General features: G+C 39.9%; 1 protein-coding gene and 1 long non-coding RNA gene across 4 annotated transcripts in view; one reads left to right on the top strand and one right to left on the bottom strand.

Annotated features, from left to right (window-relative positions):
• Positions 1 to 12,274, top strand: part of LOC126848447 (synaptogenesis protein syg-2-like) — a 266,232-nt gene that overhangs the window by 71,526 nt on the left and 182,432 nt on the right. The window lies entirely within an intron of this gene.
• The window catches only part of LOC126848476 (uncharacterized), a 105,125-nt gene that overhangs the window by 26,417 nt on the left and 66,434 nt on the right, over positions 1 to 12,274 (bottom strand). The window contains exon 2 of the long non-coding RNA XR_007687261.1: positions 2,492 to 2,560. This is a non-coding gene — a long non-coding RNA (uncharacterized LOC126848476). The remainder of the gene's footprint in view (positions 1 to 2,491; positions 2,561 to 12,274) is intronic.

Raw genomic sequence — 12,274 nt, forward strand, 5'->3', positions numbered from 1 at the left:
AAATACAAGTTGCCAATTATGTCAAACGAATGTATAACGCGCTAGAAACTATCTCGCTTGGATATGTCAAAAAAAAAATGAGACGTTTGAGTATTCGTTAATATTTTGCTGCGCGACATACTTTATTATCGGATGTGAAAGAAAAGTCTTAGATACGACACGTGTAATTTTTATAAGCATTTTGTGAGATTGTTTTTTTTTTTAAACTTGCATGCGACGATCGGTATCGCTATCCTTATCCTTGAAGTGTAAATTAGTTGACTAAGCGTGATCTGACTTTTTCAGATCTCTACACACGTGTATAACAAATAATCGTTATAGATTACGTGGTTATTAATATCGAAGTGGCCGAACGACACGCGATACTGATTTTTGGAAAGATTCGCTAATGCCGCTCCCCGTGGCAACCGTGCACACTTAGTTTCATTAATCATCCATTACGTGAACTTACGTAATATGAAACTGTCTTATCGGTCCTTAATCGATACCCGTCAGCCTCAACCTCAAAATTTACTTTTGACATTGGTTAATGGATGTTGCATTCCGTCGCATGCGACAAAACATTAATTAATGCCAATTAAGTCGCGCGCACACACATACACCTGTTTATCGCTAGTCATTGTATGCTCCTTATCTCATCTTTCACGTGCTTGTTACGCAGAACGTTATAATATCAAATTTATCTGTACAATTATTTCATTTGCTGCTTAATTTGTTCGTTACAGCGAACTTTGTTATAGCGAACGATATTATTTAATTATTATTAATGAATAGAATATGCTAAAAAGGAGATGCTAATTAACGTTGATTTATTTCGATAATAATGACGTAATGACAATCGACCTTTACTCATTCTTAACGCTTTTTGAACTTCCTGTATCGAGCTCGGGATAATAAATCAAAAAGAAGCGGGATTGGCAATTCGCGTGACTTGCCAAGAGTATTCTTACAATTACGTCTACGGTATAAGATCTGAGGCGCGATGTCACGATAAAGTAGCAAGTCTAACCACGCGGCTCGAAGAGAGAGAGAGAGAGAGAAAGAGCTGATATTATTTAGAAATTTAAATGATAAAGCTAAACTCACCGCGAAAGAAATTTTCAGTCTTACGGTAATACGCTTTTTTTCAATCGAAATTGATCGGAGATGTAATTTAATGCTATTCTCCGAGAATTTATCTCGAAAAATTGCTCATTTTGCGACGGTCGTATCATTGTACGCGATATGTTCGGAGTTGCGTTTTTTTTTTTTTACACCTGTCGATAATCTCGTTATTCCAGCGTCATTAAACGCCGCAGTGAAAAGCGCTGTTTATCGGATTTATTTTTCCGATATATGTAAAGTTACACACCGCCGCACTCACGGCGGCGAAACTCATTGTTTCCCCGCGCTTTTATTAAACGTCACGTATTAGAATTGTAATAGATTTATATGAAAATGGGGAACAAAATGCAAATGCGAATATGCGTGCGATGTGAAGACAAAGATTATGCAAATCGAAGAGAAGGCTGTAAAAGGGCCGGGCGCATACATTCTTCGCTGCAACGATACTTTTATTTTTCTCCTCTCTTTCTCTTTCCTTCATTCTTCCCTTTTCCTCTTTACCTACCTATATATATCTATCTTTCAATGGAACGATATTTCATCGTAATTTCAGCATACGATTTTTACTGGATGAAAAACGTTCTTTTACTGGTGTGATTGCGCATCGCATATATGATAACCGGCAGATGAGAAAGTATAGAGAGATAGAGAGGTCTGAAAATAACGAAAACAAAAATTGCAAGAAGTAGAGATGCGGAAAAGAGGAAAGAGGGAGGGGGAGGGGGAGGGGATGACCGGGACAGCGACGGCCATGAAAGCTAGCGAAGGAGAGGGGAGGGAGGGAGGGAGGGAAAGTCGACGATGACGGTAATATCTCTAGGATAATCCTTTGCCGTGGGATTGAGGTCAGGAATCTTTAATCTCGCGCGCCGAAAAGAACCTCGGCGCGCGCGGTTCTCAAGCGCGTCGGATATCAAGAGGAGGATCTCGCAAAATCGAAACCGCCGAAGAATCAAAGATTCAGGTCGCATATTTGCTGTAACATGAATTTCTCACGGGACACAGAATGATCGGAATTGCCGCTCTATTGGCCCGCTGTTCCCTTCAGATATCCCCCAGTAAGCTTCGATCGTATATATCGTACTTAATTAATAAACACGGTTTTCCGGCGTTCATGATTTCTGATTATCAGATTAAAGTTTTCATAGGTATATATACAGGCAAACAATATGGGCAGGGAAGTAAAATTGCAAAAAAACAGATAGAAGTAGAAATAACGAAAAAATAAACGAAAGATTATTTTAACGAGCTTGAGCATAACAGAAAGATACGCGAATGCGAACGATAACGTTCTCTTTCACTCATAACGTGCAGTTTAGAATTTCAAATCGCAGTCACTGCACGATTAGCGGTGTTTTTATCGATAAATTATACTTGGAATACTTACTTTGGGAATAATAGAACGAGATGCGCCGCAGTGCGGTGGTAATAATCTGCTGGTGTATCTCCGCAGTCTCTGGAAAAAAAAAAAGGATAAAGGGACGTTAAAAATGCAGAGAAGACAATAACCGGGACTAAAGGTCGGCGCGGTAGGATGGGGATGGGAAGGGAAAAGAGAGAGAGAGAGAACGACCGGACGAGGACGAGGCGAAGAGAGGAAGTGGCGAAAAAGAGGATGGAGTAGTAACGGCAAATGTAAAGCCGGCCGCGAGCCAGGTGCCTCCGCGCGCCTGATCGTTATCCCGGCAAACTTCCATATTATCCGATCTCGTGACCAGATAATGAGAAGCGAGCATGAGATCGCGAAAATTAGATACCATTTTGCTGGAAATTTAATCGGGCACAGCAGCGGCGTGCTCTCTTTTTGTCAATGAGAGGTACAAGTTAATCAATCGCAACGTTTCGCGCGGCCAGACGAACGGAATCTGCCGCGCGGGAGAAATATCGGACTTTAAATTAAAAACTTTCTTATTGATTCACTCTCTTCCACTCGCTTGGGCTTACCGTACTAATCCTTCACCTGGTGGTGAAGAGGCAGTTACTCTTATGACCAAGCGCTGTACTTTCCGCGAGGCGTGAAGTTCTAATCCGATTCATCTTCCGGCTTTATCGATCCGGCGTTGCTATAATCTGATAGCTAAGATGGATGATAGGAATGTACTTAATCATTATACGCAATACCAATATGATATATTTCTTGTTCCTTGCTAATATTTTGTACGCGCGTAGTATATATGTGCGCATACAATAATATAATTAAACGTTATATAATAATTTATATTTTTTTCATTTGCCAATCATTTAAATACCGCTGTATATAAAAAAGACTTGCGTGTTAAATCAAATATCAAAATGGGAATATACCAACGAACGATTAATGCGCGCGTTATTCGATTCGAAACGATATACGCGCATATTGCTATATATTTCTATATCGCGCAGAAAAATAACTGCTGTCATTAATCGTGATATATTGGTATAACGCCGCGGTGACCAATTAAGCGTTTATCTGTTTTTCTTTCCGCCGCCCCCGATAATAGCGCAACATAAAACCTGCCGTACTCCCGATGCCATTCGTTCGTACAAATCGATCCCAAATGACCGCGCGTAGCACTTTTTCACCGACAATTTCGTCGTGCCGTCGCGCGTGCGTCTGAATGCGTTGGAATGCCTTTGTTTCGCGCACTTTAAACTGGATTATACACGAAAGAAATAGCGTCGACGTTACGGCCAACCGCCGGATATTACGGCTCGCGCAGAACGGCTGTGCTCGCGACATTCATTTAACCGCAGAAATGCGGGACCGACTAACATAAGTGTCGCTCTTTCGTTGCTGCGAGCCTGTGTACAATGGACGCCGACAATCGCTTTTACCGTTACAAGCTTGTCCGCAACGAAGTGGCGATACGACACTATATTAATAGAAGGCCCAAGTAAGTGACGCGCGTTTATCTTACTCGCGCGTAAGTAGAACGAGCGTACGATTGACGCGACGCGAGAACATTTACTTTATATGCTTTTCGATCGTTAGCACAAGAATTTAAGATCAATATAATTTTGGCTTGACTGAAACATTAATGAATTTGAATTGAAACTTGATTTGAATGAAAAATTAGCAAAAACTTTTCAATCGGAGAAATAATAATTTTAAAGAACTGAATGATTAAAATCGATTGGACAGATGATTAGTTAAAATTCTTTTCAACTTTTTCAAGTGGGTCCATTTCTTTTTCTTGTCTAGATCATTTATAAATATCTGAGGATTTTTCAGATTGCATAATATGACGTTGAAAATTCAATACTTAAAATAACAAATTCAATTAGCGAATTCAAAACTTGGAATATTTTGGAATTTTTTAATAAAAATTTATAGTAATGTTTAAAAGAGAGATGAAGTGAAATTTAAATATAATATTAAAATTTCGAGATTTAAAGTGGCAAATTTAATGAGTTTTAATAAAAGTAAAAAATTAAAAGCACTTTTAATTTTAATGAAAATTTACATATAGCGTTTTATTTACATTTATCTCTCTCTTTTACGGCGTACATTAGGTTTTATTAATCTATCTATAATATTCCATCACTTCTAGATTATAAATAATGTCTATTGATTAGATTAAAATATCTAATTAGATAATGTGGATTGAATTCATCGCATCTATATATAATCATCATGACTATTTGTTAAAAAGGCCAAGTCCAAATCTATAATTTGATTAGTTCTAATATTGTTTAACGTATTATTTATTTATTTAATCTGTCACACATGTCTCTTTATCAGATACAATTCTGAAGCATGACGCGCAAATATGTTCGAAAATGCCTAATTCAATAATGAAAAGCAATAATGTGTAAAATTTTCGACTCGTTTCGAAATTAATGATGATCTACCTTCGTTGACGGTTGAAAAAGATTCGATTGTGCGAAACGGCAGTCGCGCCGCGTTCTATCAAACTGCCGCAATACCGCCGGAGGAGATGAGGTAACTTTCACGATTCCCGAATTGATAGGAAGAGAAAATCGTGCCTCGCGCCCGTTCCAATTCGCACGCTCGCCGCGTGCGTTTAATCAAAAGGCACGTGCATCCGCGTCCGCCTCTATGTTGGCCCTCTCTTAATTGCAATCAGATTCTACCCGGATTGATCTGTGACGGGATTTCACGCGATTCGGCTGATCCGAGCGTCCGGACGAATCGTTTTATCCATTAAACCACCGACGGTGGCTGGGGGCGAGATATTTCGTTCGAAGCTGTCACAAAACACGTTGCCGCCGATCGGCTCCGTTCACATTTGTCCCTCGTTTCGAACGTGCGCCAAGGGCCTAGTTCCATTAGCTCTTCAAACTTTTTTCTTTATACAATTTTTAAATACATAAAATTATATGTGGAAAACTATAATTAAAAATTGTGGAGGAAAGAATTTATATTGATGTACAAATAATATAAATAAACAATTTATAAATATAACAATCTGCTCAGTATGCTTATCTTATAAATCTGAATCATTGAAATATATAAATTTTGTTATATATTTTAATATTTCATTTATTATTTTATTAAATTTAATGGAATCGTCGCAATTATCTCGTTTTATCAAATATTTATATTTAAAGTTAAAGATGAGAATGACGATTGAGTGGTTGATGTATGCATATGTATTCTGCAGAGTTTACACAAAATTATTTTATTATTCAACCACGTGAATTCCTTGACAGCGATAAAATATTTAGATATGATTTATAGACAATATGTTAAGCAATATAATTTGCGCGCTTTCGTTGCGTTTAACCTGTTAACGACCATTTTCCGCAGAGCAGAGCAAGCACGATTGTAATGAAGAAATCGGTGAAAGCTATAACGCGAACGCGCGGAAAACTGTCGACTGATGTGAAACGACGCGCGGAAAATAAAAATGTCAACGCGGTGACACTTTATTATCGACGGTGTCATCGCTTTAAAGCTCGTTTAGCCAATTTGACGTTAATTTACGTGATGCGATTCGCGTCGCGTTCACTCTTGCTTTTCAGCATCATTGTTGTGTTATTCTTACGAGACTACTGCAACTATACATGGTTTATAAGTAAAATGTGTGTTTTTTCTTTGCCGAAGGGCATCTTGTTTCGCGTCAAACGCATTACTTTCGTGTAACTTGTTCAGAGAGAATTATTATACTTTGGTGCGCGTGGTGACACTAACGATCGGGCTGGCGACGTGTCGGTCGGCATTCTCGTTGAAATTTTCTCACGAAAATGCAATGTTTGCGTGATCTACATAAATTGCGCCTGCTAGACGGATCCTTCCTTCGCCTCGTATACGAGCATGGCACTTTTGTTTCGTGTCGCGACTTGCCCGCAGAAAGTTGGCGACAGCAGGCGATACAACTCGCCCGATTGCTTCGCTTAGTATTCCGCGATTAATTAGTCTTCTCTTAGAAGATCGCACTTTAAGTACATTGTTAAACAAGTTCTTCGAAACGCAATCGTATTATTCTCGTGCCCCCGTCGTAATTTTCTCGCGAAAAACTCGCGACACCAAATCACCAAACAATCTGGCTTGATAAGGCTCGTTATAATTTCTTAAGCGCATTGGGGGAAGAGATTGTATTTTAGTTAATTTTCGTTAGGTAAACAAATTTTGTCGGACACGAACACGCCACACGACTCGCGTCGCAAACCGGCCGCACAAAATTAGTATGCTTGCTGCACGGCGACACGTGGCTCGCAAACGATTAAGCTCAAGGACTCGTCACCGCGGGTGCCCATTTATCGCACCAGACACGCAATCATTTGGTCGCACGTAACGCGATGACAGGGGTTGCTCGTTGCAACAATAAGATGATGAGGCGTGATTCCGCACCTGTCGCACGGTGGAAAGGTAAGATGCAGCTCGAGTAAGACCATCAAAATAGCCGTATTCCGCTAGTCCTGATACCACGCGCCATAGTTTATGTCTTTGATAGGAGATTAGTGCAATAGATTGTGGAATGTGCCCGGTCGGACATATTGCTCGTATTGCGCGCGCAGGTGTCGAGAATCGTAAACCTTGTTTATGTACATCTGTATATCGTTTTCCATGTATATACTAGGTGCGGAGATAGAGAGAGCGAGAGACCACATTTCTACATTCTGTATTCACCCTTCACGTGCAACTGCAATGAGAAGTGTAGGCGGATGGGATGAGAGGAGGGACGCTGTGTATGTCACAGTTATCGAAACGAGTGGAACAGCTAGCGTTTTGGTTTACAGTTTAGCGTTCCGCATTGTGGTCAATCGCGAGGTTGTTTCGAGATGTCGCGAGATTATTTGGCATGTCGGGTCATGTCAAAGCGCGAATGCCGCGGACAAAGTAACACGCGCAATATCCAAACTCTCTCTCTCTCTCTCTCTCTCTCTCTCTCTGCGCTGCAGTTATCCCGCGTAAATATCTCCATTCGACATTCTTTAAATTATTCGAATGTCGATTTTTTTCGGGACGAGAAAAATTTTCATCTATCCGCTCCTCGTCCTTTATATATTACAGCCGCGCCGCTGCGTAAAGAAAAAAAAAAAAAGATCCGTCGAATTTGCAAACTAAAATTGACTTTCCTGAATTTCGTTCTGCGCGCAGGTAATGTTGCCCGGCGCGCGCTAACCTTTTACGATACGAATTTTTGGTCAGGATGAACTTTAGAGCAATACCCAACAATGGAGCGTAATATGAAACGTTGCGCGAGCGCACCGTGAAGCGTTCGCATATTGGATTCTCCGGCTTTCGCGGGATTACGGTATGGGTTCGATAATGTCCATAATGCCTCTCGATCGCCTCTCGGTGCTCGTCATTTCACCAGCATCCCTTCTCTTTATCCGTCTCTCGAGCAGGTAATCTACGTTGTAGCTCCTTTTCAAGGAGCTCCTGACCTTTAAGGCGGTATCGTAATAAGTTATATGCGATTTATACGCCCATCTCTCCGCTATATAACGAAGACATTGTGCTCGACCAATAAAATAATTTATTCGTCTTCTCGTGTCCGCCTCGCTTTAGCTACGCTTCGCGTATCCTAAATTACACGATAATGCAGAGGGTCTTAAATTTTCTTCGCGGCAGAAACATGTCTGAACAGTGAAAAAGAAAGGAGTGCTGAAAAGGAGGAAGGTAGAAAGAAAGGCAGAGAGAAAAAGAGGGCGAGAGTGACAGGGGGATGGTAGACGAGGAGAGCTAGAGAGAAAGAGGTGAAAGTTCGCGAAGGTAGTCGGGGCTGGCTTGCAACTTGCGGGAGTGGGACATGAGAGATGGCGAAGGAGAAAACAACGAGCCAGCTACTCGCTGCTGCTGCTGCTGCTTCTGCTGCTGTGAACAGTATTTCGAAATCTAAAGCAATGGTTTAGCTATGTGTTACATCTTTTCCTCTTTCCTTCCTTCCTTTCTTTCTTCCTTCCTTCCTTCCTTCCTTCCTTTCATCCTTCCTTCGCCCATTCATCCTTCTCATATACATGTGAAGCGCACGCGCGCGACTATGATAAAAATTCTCTGTATATATATATATTCTACTACTCTCTTTATATTTTTCGGTAAATGTATCTAATGGACGGAACAACGAAAAACAGTGACGCAAGTGTACTCGAAGCGCAAAAGTGGATCTTCTCTCTCACATTCACATCCTTTTTCTCTCGCTCTCTCCTATGATTAGTCGATTGCTCGATTCTCTCCTATATCTTATGTATGAGAGCGGGATTCGTTTTCTCATGAACCTAGATTGCTTCCAAAATGTCCGGGAATTCTAAACGGTGTATTGTGTTAGAAATTTTTTTTTGTCCACATATATATATAGAGAGAGAGAGAGAGAGGCGACCGGTTTTCGACAGGATTCATATTGCAGGATCCTCTTTTTCCACGTGTCGACGACCCTGGAAGCGGACGGTCCTTTCTCTCCGCATATAATATAGACGAGTTACAGTACACTAGAGTGGGCGGGTTTATACGCATACGGGACGCGAACGGTCTCGGCATCGCTCAGGTATCCGTGTAACCGGCTCCAATATCTCGTTTTTTTTTTTTTCGTCTCCCCGAGATCTTATTTGCCGAAGATGCGAGGGGACGCGACGGCCGCGAAACGGCGATGAGGAAAACGGCGCCGTACAATATCATCTCCCGTCCATCCAATCCTGAATTGTATTGGTTGACATCGTCTTTACGGGCGTCCGGCTACCCGGAGCGAAGATCTTGTCGATTTTGACCGAGGTAGAAAACAGGTCCCCCGGGAGAGAGGGACAACGACCGTCTCCCTAACAGTGTATGATCCTTTTTTCTCCAAATTTCTTTTTTGTCTCTCGCTTCGTTGTATATATATATATATATATATATATATATATATATATATATATAATATGTACATATAAAAAAAGTATCTCCTTCATTCACGCTGTCGTGCTTTCTTACGACGATCTTACGCCAATGACACGTTTAGTACGTCACACGTTGATTAGATATGTTTCGCGTTCGGGCAAAAAGATTATAGGTCATCAAATTTATATACATATATATATTTATTTATTTACACACACACATGCACACACATTCATATACATAGTTATATCGAAGTTATTCAGCCCAATTCGTATGGCCAGTAATGTTCGAACGCCCATTTGCTAATATCATCGCGCTATGCTTCAAGCGTGAAAATACGTTACATAAATCCCTTTCACGAAATACCGGTGAACGATTCAACGGATAAAGCGCAGTTCGCTCGCTCATAAACACATCGCATTGAACATTGAATGCACTTCCGTTTTTAAACACGCAAAAGTTAATCGATACGTTGCTGCACTTTATACCGTAAAACCGTTCCGTATAATCTATACGAGCGATACTGCAACGTATAAAACGGGGACTAATTAAGCGCACGTTTATCGAGCTCTTTCATTGGTGCATTTGAGGGGGATCACGACGAAAGGTCATCGGCGGATTCAATGGCGAGACGGTATCGATATCCTCGCGAAGAAAAAGCCCCCTCGCTCTTTATTATTTTCCATGTGCGTCTGTCGCGATCGTTCGTACGGTCGTCGGCCTTACAAAGGAATCAATCGATTACCCGCCGTGGGATCCGAACAAGCGACAAGTCTCGCGTCCCTAGTAACATGCGGCGAGATAAGCATCCATTACAGGTACGTCCCATGGTCATATATCGCGCATCAACGGGGGCTTTAGACCTTCCTCCCTTACGTATCTCCCTTCGCTTTAATACCGTAACGGTTGCAATCAGACTTAGCGCGGAAAGAGGCGGCCACCGTACAAATTGTTATCGCGAAAAGCTCCCTCGCATCGATCGTCATCGAGCGCATAGAGCGCCGCCGACGAACGCCACTTGTCGTTCCACCGGATCGTATTACCTCCCACATACCTGCCCACCTCTTTTCTCTCTTTCGCGGTTTATGACAACGCGCTACATCTTTCTTCGATTCCTCGTGAATTTTTTCCACTTTATGGATAATACAGTTCGACAAAAACAATACGAGAAAAAGAAATAATTTCTCATAGGTTTTTTTTTTAATGTGATTTTATTCAGGTCGATGTTTCATTCAGAATTTTAAGGAGTGCGAAATTAAAGATGTAAAAAAAAAGTATCTTTATAATTCATCATTAATGCGTTCAAAAGTTTATACTCTTCAAAATATTTTATTATGAGTGGAATATAAAACTTCGATATCGTAGCTGTAGCATTATAATTTTACAATTAATTTCGGGTTTCTCAAAATTGTACTATATTTTGAGAATCGAAAATTTATAAAATATTTATGAAAAAATATTCAGTATCAAATCTTATTTTTTTAATTAAAAAAAAGTTGTTTTTGTTGAAATGTAGAATTAATAATCGATAGAACTCAATTTGATTATTTCTTTCCATTTTTGTATCGTAATTGAGAATTTTATAATAATTATTGTATGTTTTGCGTTGTTTAATCCTGATACAGCATTAAACTCTTAAAATCGATAAATTTTTGAAAAATTACGATGATATAAGACACAGCTTGACGACGTAAGAAAATGCGCGCGGGTATGTATGCGTGCCAAGTGCAATGTAGTAGCTAGGTTTAATGAAATTGAGGAATCGTATGTATTATTCCTTGTCGAAAGTCGGCTTTTAAGCCGCTGTATTGATCCCGACGAAGATATAATCTAATGGGCTCTATTTTCCTACCTCACGTTATACTCTTTATGAGTATATCATTCACTGTTATAGCGTTATTTCACTAGTTACGAAGTAATAAGGACAGGACAATTTATATGATAGCGATGTGTATAATGTGTAATTTGTTTCATCACCCTTCATTTCGCGCGTAAGACTACAGACTATTAGAATTATTAATCAAGATTGTAAAGATGATTGCAAAGATGATAAATTACCAGGAATATTAATACAACTGTTTTTCCAACAAATTATTAAATATTAAATACCTAATAATATAAGTGCTTTGTTCTACATTTAATTATGTTGTATTTGTGAGTGTCGAGCATAATAATCTGTTTAAGATAATGAATTTTTTTCGTCCAGTTCTTGCAATAATCACAATAGTGCCATTGGCAGACCCATAAATATGTTATCTCTTTTCTCTCTGTGGAAGATCACTGTTTCCCTTTATCCTTTTTCTCTTTCTCCTCCTTTCTCATCCTATTCCCTTTCAGTCCAACTATTTTTCCCCAGAGTGGTTTGGATTGCCCGCTATTCACAATTCGTTCCTCGTCTATCTGTTGAACCTGCTCGCGGCTGGTCTTCTCTTCCTTCCATTTCCGCGTCGGACGTGGAAAATCGCCGTCTATTTTGCGGCAGTCATTGCATTCTCTTTCGCTGAATTGTTTCCGGCATACGCTTTAAAACAACGATTGATGGATTAATTCGACGATAAACTGTCTTAATTTCTCGAAATATCAAGTAAGAAGAGAAGAAGGAAAAAAACGGCAAAAATGCAGGAATAAAAGATATTTTTTTAACTGTAATAAACCATGAAATATCCATTTATGCTTTATATCTATAAGCAAAAAACTTTTTAATATTCGTATATATTAGCAAGAAAATTTAATATATTTCTAGAAGAGAAGCGCCATAATTTTAATAGATGTCTATCAGAAAGTACAATAGCTTGTTTCTTATCTTCGCGAAAAGTACAGGAGAACTCATTCCAAAGAGGGAACAGGCAATGACGATCGATGTCACGGGTAAACGTCTTACGTGACCGAGTCAATTCTTAAAACAAGTTT

Source organism: Cataglyphis hispanica, chromosome 3 (genome assembly GCF_021464435.1).
Source record: "Cataglyphis hispanica isolate Lineage 1 chromosome 3, ULB_Chis1_1.0, whole genome shotgun sequence".
Classification (NCBI taxonomy): domain Eukaryota; kingdom Metazoa; phylum Arthropoda; class Insecta; order Hymenoptera; family Formicidae; genus Cataglyphis; species Cataglyphis hispanica.